This window comes from Suricata suricatta, chromosome 7, assembly GCF_006229205.1.
Source record: "Suricata suricatta isolate VVHF042 chromosome 7, meerkat_22Aug2017_6uvM2_HiC, whole genome shotgun sequence".
Taxonomy (NCBI): domain Eukaryota; kingdom Metazoa; phylum Chordata; class Mammalia; order Carnivora; family Herpestidae; genus Suricata; species Suricata suricatta.
The window spans coordinates 115,281,689-115,296,188 of NC_043706.1; the positions used below are offsets into that span (position 1 = coordinate 115,281,689).

Below are 14,500 nucleotides of genomic sequence, written 5' to 3' on the forward strand. Positions count from 1 at the left end.
TGCTAGGGAAGTGCCTGAGTTTTAAATATTCTAAAGTGCTCTCCCTTGATGACATTCATTGTTTTAATAACATAGGAGGGAAGTACATTTGTTCACACAAGATCAGGAAGTGGATAGAAGTGTGGTAGGATTAAATACTTAAGTGGTATAAAGAAGATTAGCCATAACTATTACCTTAAAAAAATGGTAGGTGATCTCCTAGAACTCAATACATGGCTTATTGAGAGCTATTTTCAGTTTTCCTTTAGCAAAGTACGTCGCGTTGAATAGGACTTAAGACTGTGTGTTAGCATTGAAAGTTTTTTTTTTTACACTGAAACCATTCAAAAGAGACAAGAGAAAATAAACACTTTTGTGGTTAATGAAAATGCCTTCCCTCGTTGGAAGAAAGTGCCTGCCATGTTTTCTTTGGATATCGGCATGTCGGACAAAACGGAGAGCCTGTGTGTTTAAATGCGATTGTGTCAGATTTGACAGGAGAGTCAGACTGAAAATGCACTCATCTCAAGTACGTGAAATTCTATCATTTCATGTCTTCTTGGGTTGAGGATTGATTTCTCTGCCCAGACTTCTTTAGAATGTAAATACCCCTTTAAGAGTAAATATGTTAAGTTCACATTCACTCTCTCGGCAGGAACCAGGATAGCAGGATGGAAGGTTGGCCAAAACAACAAACTGGAGGAGACAAACACTGCCTGCTTACTTTGCAAAGCTTTCCTTGTTTTGCCCAACGTGCTGCAGATGAGGCCCGTGGCCAGTGGATTATAACTTGGTTGTGAACCCCTGATGCTCACAGCTTACTTAGTCCTCGCTTGGGCTTTCTAAGAGCTTTAAGTATATTAACTCAGTTAACTCTTATGGCTTGATGAAGTGGGAGCTATTATCCTCTGCCGGTTTATAGGGAAGGGGGTCACCCAGTGAGCAGGTGAAGGAGCAGGATTTTAAGCAGGAAGTCTGGCTTCTGAGGCCACAATATTAATCAGGAGGTGTGTCTGCTGAGAAAATGCGCCGTAGTTTTTAGTCCTCCACGCGGACTCATGCCTACAACAACAACATTTTGGAAATGTTAAGTTTTCATACATAAGAGGAACAAAATTTGATCTGTGTCCATTTCTTTCTTTTTAACAAATATTGATTGATTGATTAAAAGAGAGAGAAAGAGAGAGAGAGAGGGAGAGAGAGTCAGTTCCAAGCAGGCTCCAGGCTTTCAGCACAGAGCCTGATGCGGGGCTTGCTTCCACGAACCTAGGATCTTGACCTAAGGTGAAATCAAGAGTCAGACACTTAACCAACTGAGCCACTCAGAAGCCCCCATTTTTTTCTATTGAAGTTTTCTTTAATTCACAGGTCTGTCACACCAGAAATAATATGAAGGGGTAGACTGAAGATAAAATAGATGGTATTTATTTTTCAATCTACTGATTTAAAAAGGGGCTTATAACAACCTTGTATGGTGACAGGTGACAGCTAGATTTATTGTGGTGACTATTTCATAATGTGCAGAAGTATCAAATCACTGTGTTGTACACCTGAAATGAACGTAACATTATATGTCAATTATTTTTCAATAAAAAAGTGGCTTAGGTAGATTTGGAGTCTCTGCTGGCTTTTCTACACCAGGATGTGTAGGAAGATTCAAAAGCACACTCCCTTTTCTTTTGCATTAAATGTCATGTCCACTTTATTGTCTTTTCATGTTACCATTCCAGAGGGCTTATTCTATAGGTAGAGGTTACACCCTTCAGAGCCTTTATTCTTACAGATGCAAAAATGGAGGCTCAGAAGCTCTAGTTCCTAATCAAGCTAAGGCCATTACAACAGCCTTGTGTTTCTAAATGAGAGTCTTGATTTGTTTCAACCTCGGCACTCAAAGTTGAATACCTTTGCATTACAGCTTTTTAACATGTTGGAATTAAAGTCTACTCCCTGAAAACTGCAGCTGAATTATTGTTTTATTTAGAAGTTGAGGAAACAGCCACCTTTCTTTGAGCTCCTGTTAAAGTTGGTAGGTCAGGATCATTTAAGAAAGTTCAGGCAAAGGTGTGAACCCCTTTATTTCACATGTTTGTTTTTCTCGTGGTTATTATTTACTGCTCAATCAGCATTAACAGAAGAAAAATAATTTGGCTGCGAAGTTACTTTAGTATAGGATTTCAAAGGCCCTTATTAGAGAGAGATGTAATTTCATCCTCTCGGCCTTTTATATAACAGAGTGCATATTTGGGTTACTTCATTTTGACCCGGAATTAAACAATAGATTTAAATGGTGCACAGGAAGTTAAAATATTTGTTCAACAAAGATTTAAAAATGTATTATGGTTGTTACTCATATTGCTAAGGATGTCGTCATACCTTATAGTTTATCCTCTTATTTTAACTAACTTGTCTGAATAGTGCCTGCCTCAAAATCTCATAAAATCTAGGTATTTGATAACTACCATATATTATATAATCAGTGGTTTTTAAATGTGTAACCTTGACAGGTTGATAGACATTGTATCATTATAAGTTTTTGTATATTGCTTAAAACTCTATAGCCATAGTTTAGTTATGATATTCAGTAATGAAAACTATAGAATAAATGTCACAGGTTGGAACAGTGATTCAAATATCAATATTAAGGGAAGTAAGCCTGGAGGCCCATAAAGTAAATAAAAAGTAGAGAGTAAAGTAAGACGCCTTTCCAACTTTAGTTGTGAGAGCATTTGCGTAAGATGACAGCGACAAATAACATCAGGGTGCCATTAGCTCTGTGTGGCAGTGCCTGGGTATCTTCCATGAGACTCTTCCAATCGCCCCAAGACTGATTACTCTCCCCTTTCTTCAGTACTGCGTTTTGCATAATAAGATCCACACCGATCCATGTTTGGGGTGATGGTTTCCATCTGCACTGTAAGACTGTGGACTTCTTATTTCTTTTCCATGCAATCAAGTTTTCATGGGCTGGGAGCCCAGCTAGACTGATGTCTCCCACCCACCCCCTCATTTGTTTGTTTGTTCAGTATCTTAGATTTTGAAAGTCATTCAAAATTAAAGACCTTGCATATTATCCTAGGAAAAATAATTTGTGATTTGAAACCCTTTGTGAGAACTCAGAAGAGGTGTTTAATGTTTAAGGAACTTGTTATGGTTGTTGGAGGTCCTTCTGAAGTGCTTGTCTGCTGGAAATTTGTATGGTACTTACGGTCAGGGTATTTGGTTACTCTGTGGATGATTCAGACCCATTCTCTTGGGCCTCAGTGACTGTGCAGAAGTAAATCAGGAATCATTGATGATAATTTCAGGTAATGCATAATTCTTTTAGAATGTTGAATGACTTTGCTAATCTCTGAGGGAGTAAACCTTACACTGAACATTTCTGGTTGAATAGGTTTAATATTTTAAGGCTAGACTGATTTTTTTCCTTTTGTTTATTTAACTGTTTATGGCACTGTCATTGGAATTGTATGTACATTATTTTCATTCTCGAGCCCTTAATGTCAGGCTTGAGGAATTTAAAGGAATTAATTGAAGGACTTCAGGATATTGGTGTTGGTTACACGAATATGGATTGAATGTTAATGTCAGATCTGAAGCTCGAAGTTGCTTTGCTGTTAGATGCTATTAGGTTGAATGTATCAACCTTTATGCAAGAAATTGGGAGGAAAATGAAGTCTGGGACAAGTCACACATTTAGGAATTGAGAAAAAGGAAAATTTTTATGTTGCTAAGTTTTTTTTAGATCTTGTGACATTATTTTAAAAAATATACTTTGATGTGTTGGATGTATAGTGAAAAGCCTCTAGGACTTGCAGTATATTTATTTAAATAGTTTTGTCTCTAAATGTTGCCCCTTTGGCAGATTTTTTTTGCTTGTTAAAGCTTGAATGTACTGTGGAGACCAGACTGTCCGATTCTGTTGTTTCATAGATGTAATCAGAGCCAACAACGGACGAGCAACCTTAAAGAGATTGCTCAGGATCCCATAGCTGGTAAGCAGGAGAATGATGATTCAGGCTGGGTTTTTGAGGCTCACGCTGTGTTCTTTGCAATCACAGCATACTTGCTTTTTCACGCCCCAGAGCTTTCAGCTACAACATTAGTTGTAGTTTTGAGTGTAGGAAACTTCTATTGATTTTTTTTCGAAGTCATGCAGGAGAAACCATTAAACATTTCACACTGATTTGACTCCACGTGAATCCCGACCATATTCAATTTCCAGTTTTAGAATACATACAAAACGGTTAGCCTGGATGTCTCATTCTCCATGAACTATATCTGAGGTTTATATCAAACCTAGCCATCGGGCCCTACCGCACAGAGAATGTGAACGAATTTTAATTGTTTCAGAAGAAAAGTCATTAGAAGATGTCATTAGTAACTACTGAAGTGGTATCGAGAAATGATACAAGCATGGCAGTGAAAGCTAGTAGTTCATATTCCGTATCGTCCACATCAAGAACTGTTGGATTAGGCGTGATTTCCTTTCCAACTTTATTTCTTTAAGATTTGGAACTCATTACATGCTCATTGACAGCAATGGGTTTTCAAATGCTTGTTCTGGTTCACTTCACAATTGCCAACACCTATGCTGTACTCTCTTTTTCTTTCGATTTGGCTTTGTTGATTTACCCATATTTTAAAGTATTTGCATCATAAACCAACAGAAATGCTTGTTTTGAGATGAGGGAGACTCTGAATAAATATTCATGTTCCTTCTTCTTCAGTAGAGTATGAAGAATAGAGAGTTAAGTGATATAAAAAGCCATTCAGGATTTCTATTGAAATTCCTAACCAACAATCATGGAAGACATTTACAGTTGCCTACTAGTCATTTACCTCTTTTCTGTTTTGTTAACAGAATCCTGATTTTCTTGAGGGCCACTCACTGTCCTAGATGTCTAATTGGTTGAAGCCAGATTTATGGTAACTTTAGTCTTCTTTGACAGTGATTGGTCTGCTATTGGGCAAGAGACCCAAGGGACTTCTGGGAAAGATCTTATTTCATCTAAATAGAGAGCCACAGGAATGAGGACTCCTTTCTCTCATCTTGCATTGCTTACTGCTCTGGAGGCTGTTGCAGATGAATGTGGTGCGTTAGCCATTCTCTGACAATGAGGTGATAAGCCTTAGAATGAAAAGCCAAAATCCTAAAGATGGCTAAGCAGAAGGACGGAGAATTTACATCCTTGAGGGAATCACTGAGCTGCCAAGCCTGACCCATCCTCCTTCCAGACTGCTTGCTTGTGAGATAATTATGTTTCTGAATTGAGTTATTTGGTTATATTTGTTAAGCCGTGTGTATGTGGTTTCAGTCCCTGGCAGAAAGGAAAAAAGGAAAGAAAATACAGAAGTTTTAGTTCCTAACCTGAAGGATCACATAATCTCATGCTTCTCAAGACTGATTTTTTAAGTAAGATAAGAATCCTTCTGAAACTAGAGATTGCTTTGTTTGTTTTTATTTATAAGTTTTTATTGAGGAATCATTTATATATAGCGAACTATGTGTGTATGTGTGTGTGTGTGTGTGTGTGTGTGTGTGTGTGTATACAAATTGTTTATCCAATATACTTTATAGGCATTTTCTCCCAATCTAAGACCTGCATTTTTATGGTCTTATTAGTTTATTAATAAAAAAAAGAAAAAACACTAACCTTTTATTGACATTGTATTGTAGCTACATATTAGTTGAGGATAATTGACATCTTAACAGTGAATGTTGAATCTTCTGATCTTCTGACCCACTTACATGTCGTCTTTAACTGTTCTCAAGAGTGTCTTATAGTTTTTAGCATATAGGTCTTGCACAGAGAGTCAGATCCATGCCTTAGTTTTTCATATTGTTGCTACTGTGAATGTTTTTTATTTCACTTTTCTGATTGTTCATCCCTTATATATGGAAATAAGTTAATATCTGTATGTTCATCTTTTATTATGCAACCTTGCCAATAGTTATTAGCTCGAATGTGTTTGGTTTACTGTGTAGATCATATTGATCTGTGACTAGTTTTACTTTTCTTATTCCTCAATCAAAATGCTTTTTATTTCTCTACTGCCTTATTGCAGTGGCTAGAACCTCCAGTACAATGTTGAATAGCAACTGGGAGAGGAGACCCCACTTACACCCGCCTTTACGTCAAGTTGAGGATGGAATCTGTAGGCGTCCACAGAAAATCTCAAATGAAAATCTCAAATGAAACTTCATGCACATTTTTCATTCTCCTCTTTTATATGTTAAAATATAAAGTACATTAAAAAAACCTTAATAGTTAAGTATTGCCTTAAGTACTACGCCTCCCCTAACCCCCAATATATATGAAACTCATGCTCCAGGAACAGCTGCTGTATTTAATCCTGTGATTTTTGAGTGTTTCTTAAACCCTAATGAACTATGAGTCACTTATAGAATAGATCCTAAAAATGCAAAGTAATGTAAAAACAAGTGCAGGTTGTAGCACACCAAACTGAGTTATAGTGTAGGCGACCTGTTCCATTTGTTTATCTTAGGCTTCCACACCCAGATTGTCAATTTCTTCAAGGCAGTACTGTCTTACTCTTCATTTTCTCTACCACAGCCTGTAGGAAGTGCCTTACATAGAATTTATAGAATGACTTTCACAAGTGCTTCCTCAACTCACATACATAGAGATTACTGGAAATAAGTGAGAAAGTGGTTATGCTTAAGTGGTTAGGTTAGAAACCAGGTTAGAAGAAATAAAGGTTTATGTGAGTTGAGGGTCATGGTAGAAGAAATACAAGTGTTTGTGCATTGGGGGTCATGGCTGGATTGAAGAAGAGGATGCCTATGAAATAGAAATAAACTATATGTCAATTATGATTGAGAAATGATACAGAACAGTGTTTCACATGTTGGGATCTGTATACCCAGTGGTCTATAGGTGTATTTCCTGAGGGAGTTGAGCTCAAGTGCTTTATAAAACTTCTAAAGTATTATATATTTGAGCAATATATAGAATTGCAATATATATATTTGGGTCATGTAAATGACTGTGATCTTATAACCAAGTACCTCTATTGTATGATGGTTTTCATTTTAAATTATATTTTATTGGTGCCAACTGATCACACAAGTGTCAACATTTATCTAGTAAACCTAATTACTTAACATTTCTCAGCTCAGACTCCGCAGATCACATTCTTAAAGGTCTTAGAGTCTGTGAAACTTGGATCAAGGTCAGTGAGCCAGAACATGACAACAGCGTGATACCCCAGATGTTTGTAGCCTCTGTACCTTCTAGTCTCCTAAATCTTCCAGCTTTCCAAGATCAGCAGGAAGGAGCTACTGTTCTCATGAGTCAGTCCACACAGCTGCCGGCTTCTCTGCTCTTCTCTGGATCTTCAACGTGGCTCGTAGATCAGGAGGGCACTGTCCTCTCACCACACTGCTTGGTCTTACTCTGCCCACAGCCTTTTTGAATTACTGCAGCCATAGTCCATGAACACAGGGCAATTACTTATGAACTTCTGGAGGAGGTTTTAGAGTGAGTAGGGTGAAAGAAATATAAGAAAGAACTTGAGACTTTCACACATCACAGTTTAGAGAAATTCATTGGTCATCATTGGTCACTAGTCACCTGTCCCTGGAGGTCTCCGTCTTGCTCTAGGCCCTCATGGCCTCACTGTTACCCGTTTTTCATCTCCACATCTTCTCTAGGTATTCTGCATTTTTCTTTGTCCTCAGTATCTTCAAGGCCTCTCACTTTATTTTGCAGCAGTTCTGTTCTGTCTTGGTCATGACCTCACCTTCCAATCTGTGACCAGAGAACTATGCTACTCTTGTAAATCCAAAAATCCATGAAAAGATATCCAGGTTTTTATTTACTTAAAAAATATATACCCTGAAAGGGAATACTGTTTTTTATTTGTGAGGCCGTATCACCTGTTGCACTATTTTATTTCCTCTTTATAGTCCATACACAAATATGCATATAGTCTTAGTAGAGTATATAATATATACTCACACACACACACATATATGCATTTCATAAACTTTTCCATTTTTATATGTTAAATACTTGGGAATAAGTAAATTTTCTGTTATCAAGAATCACTCAGGGGCGCCTGGGTGACTCTGTTGGTTGGACACCGGCTTCAGCTCAGATCATGATCTCATGGTTTGTGGGTTCGAGCCCTGCGTTGGGCTCTGTGCTGACAGCTAGCTCAGAGCCTGGAGCCTGCTTCACATTCTGTGTCTCCCTCTCTCTCTGACCCTCCTCTATTCCCACTGTCTCTCCCTGTCTCTCAAAAATAAATAAAATAACATAAAAAAAATTTAAAGAATCACTCAGAAATACTTGATGATGGAATACTGTCATTATAATTTATAAAATAACAAGAAATGGCCACTCAGTGTTTTAGGAAGGAAACTGACTTAGGGTCAGAAAACTGGTTCCTAGCTCCCATCTCGGTGTTGCGGTTACCTGTCACTTTGCCTGTAGCAACTTCGCTCCCTGAGCCTCTTTTCTTACCTGTAATTTTCATCCCTGCCTGCCGCGGGGTATGGGATGGGAGCAGAGTGAGACTGTGCTTTTAAGCCCTAAACTTTTCTATAAATGTAACTGTTCTGTATCATTATAGGGAGCATCTTTATCATCAGCATCTAAACCAGAAAGGCATTTTTTCTTTGTAAAATATTCACAGGCAGGCTATTCCCAAGCTAATCACTGTCCGTGATGGACACGTATTCACATTAACAATGTAGGACCCAAACTATGCTTTACTCCACTAGAGAATTAGAAGAAGGATATTTTCGGTCACTTGCATTTTATATTGTCATTTAATATTGAAATAAACTGCCTATTATTAAGAATGAGGTCAATGTTGCCATTTAAAAAGGACTGTTCAATATATAATTGGTTAAACATTTCTTAACTTTCTCACTCATTTGAATATCCAGAGTCATTTTCTCCCTGCTCTCCTGTAATATAGCTAGACTCTGAAACAGTAGAGGTGAAATATACCATCCTTGTCAAATAGCAACAATTATCCTAAATACATTTAAAGGTTTTTAATGGTTTCAATGTTAATATTTTATTAAGGCTTATTTTTCAAGTAAGTTTAGGTTCACCACAAAACTGAGGGGAGAGTGTAGAGATTTTCCTCATATCCCCTGCCCTGGCATGGGCATAGCCTCCTGCCTCATCAGCACCCCTTACCAAATGGTACCTTTATGACAATTGGTGAGCCCGCACTGGCACATTATAATTACCCAGAGTCCATAGTATTGGGCAATTAGGGTTCACTCTTGGTGTTGTACATTCTATGGTTTTGGACAAATGTACAATGACATGATTCCTTTGTAATATCATAGAGTATTTTCACTGCCGTAGATGTTCTCTGTGCCCCACCCCCTGCTTCCGCCTCCTAGCAACCAATGATCTATTTACTATTGCCATAGCTTTGTATTTTCCAGAATGCCATATGATTGGAATCACGTAGTGTATAGCCTTCTCAGATTGGCTTCTGTCACTTAGTAAGTGCGTTTAAGGTTCGTCAATGTTTTTTCATGGCTTGATAGCTCATTTCTTTTTAGCCCTGAATTATATTTCATTGTTTGGTTGTACTGCAATATATTTATCCATTCACGTATTGAATTGCCTCCAGGCATATTGGTTGCCTCCAGATTCTGGTGATTATGAACAGAGCTGCTGTAAACATCTAAATGTAGGTTTTTGTGTGAACAGAAATTTTCACCTCTGTTGGGTAATGCCAAGGGGCATGATTGTTGGAATGTGTGGTAAGAATATGTTTAGTTTTGTAAATAACGTCATACTGTTTTCCAAGATGGCTGTACCATTTTGCCTTCTCACTCAGTGCCTGAGAAAGTTCCTGTTGTTTAACAAATGCCTCATCAGCATTTGGTGTAAGTGTTCCAGTGTTTGGTTATTCTGATGGGTGTGTAGTGGCATCTTATTGTTTTAACTTCCATTTCTCTGATGATATATCCTTATTGCCATCTGTATCGCTTCTTTGGTAAGGTATCTATTATGTCCTTGGCCTATTTTTAATCTACATGCTTGTTTCCTTATTGTTAAGTTAAAGTTAATATTTTAAGTTGTGATATGCTCTGTATGGAAAACTTGTTTGTGATCAATATAGTTGTTTTCCAAGTTACACAAAATTAATGTGTCACATGACATCTGAATTGCTAAAGAGTTCTTTATATGATCAGCTCTTCATATTTATAGAAGATTATATATGGAATCTTTATAGAAGATTACATGCAATCTTCATCTAATTACATATACAAATGCTCCAGTGGTAATAGAGTCACTGATTAATACTGGGACTCTGGACTCACCTAGAAAAAAAATAGATTTGATTCTATAGTCAAATAGTTTCATTTAGCCTCACCTCAGCAACTATCTCTCTAATGCAGTATCCTAGGGCTTTGCATTGAGATTTGGTTTGATTAACAGAGAGAGATACAGTGAGATGTCTCTGGGGTGCTTGCATGGCTCTGTTGGTTGAACCTCCAACTTTGGCTCAGGTCATGATCTCACAGTTTGTGGGTTTGAGCCCTGCATTGGGCTCTGCACTGACAGCTCAGAGTCTGGAGCCTGCTTCGGATCCTGTGTCCCCTTCTCTCTGCCCCTTGCCCACTCACACTCTGTCTCTGTCTCTCAAAAAAGTAAATTAACATAAAAAAAAAGATGTCTCTAAAAATTAAAAAAAATTAGTAGTGATACCTATTGCTTAGTGATACTTATTACTTATTATTTACTAATTATACATCACAGTGATTTATATGTGATATATAATTTTTCATACATATTAAATATATGTCTATACATGCAGTTTTTATCCTTGTAAAAATTGCAGTTAGAATTTAGGTGTTTACATTCCCCTTTTAAAGATGAGACAATGGAATCTTAGTGAGGTTAAGATTTTGCCCGAATTCACATAGCAAGTGATAAAGACAGGATCCAAATCCAGGTCAACCTGAACCTATGGTTTTTCTTTGTTCTGTTATAGTTGTTATTTATTGAGGGATTTATTAAACAAAGATTAATTGAGTACTTACCATGTGTTATCCACCATTAAAAGTACTGAAAATACTCCAGTGGAAAAATACTCTTCAAGTTCTTCCTTTCAAATATTTTATATTCTAATGAAAAAAAGAAACAAAGTATATACATATGTCCCACAGTGGTGAGTGCTATGGAAAAAAGGCAAGTATGTGTAATAGAATAGAAAATGATGGAAGAGGTGTGTGTACATTTTTCCATAGGTTGATGGTCAAAGACACCTTTTGTACCTGTTGTAAAACTGACATTTGAGCAGAGGCGTAAAGGAAGTGAAAGTGTAAGCCTTGGGGATATATGCTAGAACAGCCTTTAGACTGAGGGAACAGTGTGTGGAGTGCTCTGAAGATGGGGATTTGCCTGGCATGATCATAGAGTCAGATGAGGCTATTGTGCCTAAAGCAGAGTGATTATAGAGGAGAAGGCCAGATGAAGTATCATAGAGGTGGGATGGGGCCAAAAGCCTGTAGGCCACGCTCATGACTTTGGCTTTCCTCTGAGGAAGATGCAGGCAGAGTCATTGGAAAGATTTGAGCATGTGTTTTTGGCATGGTGTGACTTATATTTTAGATAGAGAATAGACCATGCGACAACAGAGAAGGATCTGAGGAACAAATTATGAGTGTTATTGGAGCAGTTCAGTCAGGAAATAATGGTGGCTTGGATGGGGGAAGTAACTGGAAGTTAATGGAAGCAGTAGGATTCTAAACTGATTTCAAACACAGTTCACAAGATAAGCTAATGGATATGATGTGGGGTGGGAGGAAAAGAGAGGGTCAGTGATGACAAGTTTTTTGATTTTAAGCACTAAGATAAGAAAATTCTCAAGAGGAAAGATTGGAGAGGAAATCAGGAGTCCACTGTTTATATGATGTTGGGTAGGTCTTTTTTCTCCCCTAAGTGGCTATTTTCAGTACATTTATTGTCTGTCCTTTATCATTTATTATATAATATATACCCATGTATGTCCATTAAGGTAGATCTAATGATGTTGTTTAAAGCTCCCATATTGCTGATTTTTGTGGATTAACCTATCAATTTTTTGGCAGGTGGGTGTGTATGTGTGGCGCTGACTATTAATTATGGGGATAAGTGTGTTTAAAATCTCAGTGTGATGGTGGATTTCTCAGTTTATCTTAAAATTCTGCTTTGACTTTCTGCTAAGTTGTTTTTCTGGGTCCATGAATATTTATTGTTATTTCTTCTGGTGAATTAACTTTTATCAGTATATGTTAATGTCCTTATCAAGTGCCTTTTGCTCTAAGGTCTATTTGGTTTTATTAATCTAACTACAATCATCTTTCTCTTGGTTAGTGTTTGTGTTCTTGTTTTTGAGCTCATGTTGTTTTAAACTTTATCTTCAGGAATGCTGTGGGACCTGGATTTAAAATCTGTTGCTTCACAGAATTAGAATTTGTTCTTGCCAGATGCGTAGAAGCCCTATCATCTGGCGTCAATTTAAGCTGAATTTTGATTTAGGGTTTTTTGGCAACTGATGTAGCATGAATTTGTATTCTCAAAATTGAGTGATTATGACCTTGTGGTTAGGAATTTTTAGGCAAGTGTTATCTTATTTTCTCATCTGAGTCAAGGTCAGGCCAGGTGCGTGGACCCATCATTGCCCTTCGCTAGACGGGGGTTTTCCTACTACGTCACTGAGGGTGCAGCTATTCAAGAATCCCATCTTGATGTGAATGCTCCAGATCTTAATATCTCTTTCTGTTTGGGACTCCTGGCTTTGCCTCATTAAAGCCCAAGTTTGAGTCCACTGGGGACTGACTGATTCCAAGGCAAGCCCCAGTCTGTGCTCGTGAGCCCTGCCACGTTTTCCAGTCTTTCATCCTCTGAGGCAAAGTCCCTCACTTTCCTGTCATCTCAGCCATGCTTTAAAAGATACTTAATTTTTAATACAGCATTTTTACACCTGCTTTAATGGGAAGGGTTTCTCTAAACATCTAGTCCATAGAAGTTCTTGCTGGCATGCCTGGTGGTGAACACATGAGGATTGAGGCCCAGCCCAGCATCGTGGTGTCTGGTAACCCGCGTTGTGGGGCAAACACCTTGAGGTGGCATGAAGATCTTCTTCTCCAACAACCTTTCACTGGGCGGGGGTTTTGCATCCACTAATGATGATTGCCTGAATTAACAGTTATCCCAAGGACTACAAAGTAGTGATTTTTAAGGTCTATTATTTTGTCTATATGTATTTTTTGCCACTTTTCTGTAAAGAAGAGCTTTCTTTTCTGACCAACCTCCGATTTTTTTTATTGTGGGCTCATGGGTTGTTCCTAATCAAATAGGTTTTAATCCAATTCAGTCATTATTTTTTATTGTGCAGCTGTCCTGAATTTGTTGGGTGGGAACCCCTCAAGTCAACTCATGTGTCGTTTTGACATACCCCACTTACAGTTTTGAGTTCATTTTTGCTTTTTAGAGTAAGATATCCCAGGCTTCTTTCTATTACCCCTCAACTAGATCTGTATTTAACCAGTTTTCCCAAGGAGCCCATGGCATTTATAAACAGAATCAGAGATCTAGGTGTGCTCCTCACTGACAGAAAACCATTGCTTTTAGGACCTTTCAGTGGAAACAGCTAGAAAATCTAACTAAAACTTTTAAGTGTATGCTGATACTCTGAACTTACAGAGTTTATTTGTTCTAAAACAACAACAACAGCAACAACAACAACATCCAGTGTCAGAAATTATAGCGTAGTGCATAATAATCTCCATGCCAAACCGGCTGTTTGACCTTGGGCAATTTAGTTAACGACACTGTGTCTTTCTTAGATCGCACATATACAAAATAGGAATAATAAAATACTTACCCTAGGAAGTGTTTGTGAAAAGTGTGTTAACTAACATATGTAAATTACATAGACCTGTTCCTCGCTCAGAGTATGCACTTGGCAATTAATCATTCGCTAAAAATAGTAGATTGGACTTTGTGAAACTACCACTCTTTGACCATTTTTTTTGCCTTACAAAAATGATAATTTCATGTGGTTCAGCCTAATACATGTATCAACACCTTCATTCGTTGGGGGCCTGTTAGGGGCCAGGCAGCAGCCTCTATAGTAGACACTTGAAGATAAGGACAAGAGTCCCTACCCTGAAGGATTTGAAAGATAAGTGACAGTTATAAATGAGGCTCTCGACCCTGCTTTTTATGTAGTGGAGACTGAGGCAGGACTTTTCCTGGGTTATTGGAGTCAGTGGTGTGCAAGGGACAGAGTCTGGAAGACCAGACAATAACAAGTGTGGGATTTTGGATTGGAGATCCCAGACTTAAGGTGGGAATTCCTATGGGATATCCTCAGGGAGCAAATTTAAAAAAATAAACCACATATGGGCAGTAATGAATGCAATTATGCAAAAAAATGCTATAACCATTAACCTATTTTATAATATGATAAATTAACATATGCATTAGAATCCTACTTATTTCTTTGTTGATTTTTCAAAAAAATGTTCATT

At 37.8% G+C, this 14,500-nt stretch overlaps 1 protein-coding gene across 1 annotated transcript in view; it reads left to right on the plus strand.

The window, feature by feature from the left end:
• EYA4 (EYA transcriptional coactivator and phosphatase 4) overlaps window positions 1-14,500 on the plus strand; it is a 306,046-nt gene that overhangs the window by 77,137 nt on the left and 214,409 nt on the right. The window lies entirely within an intron of this gene.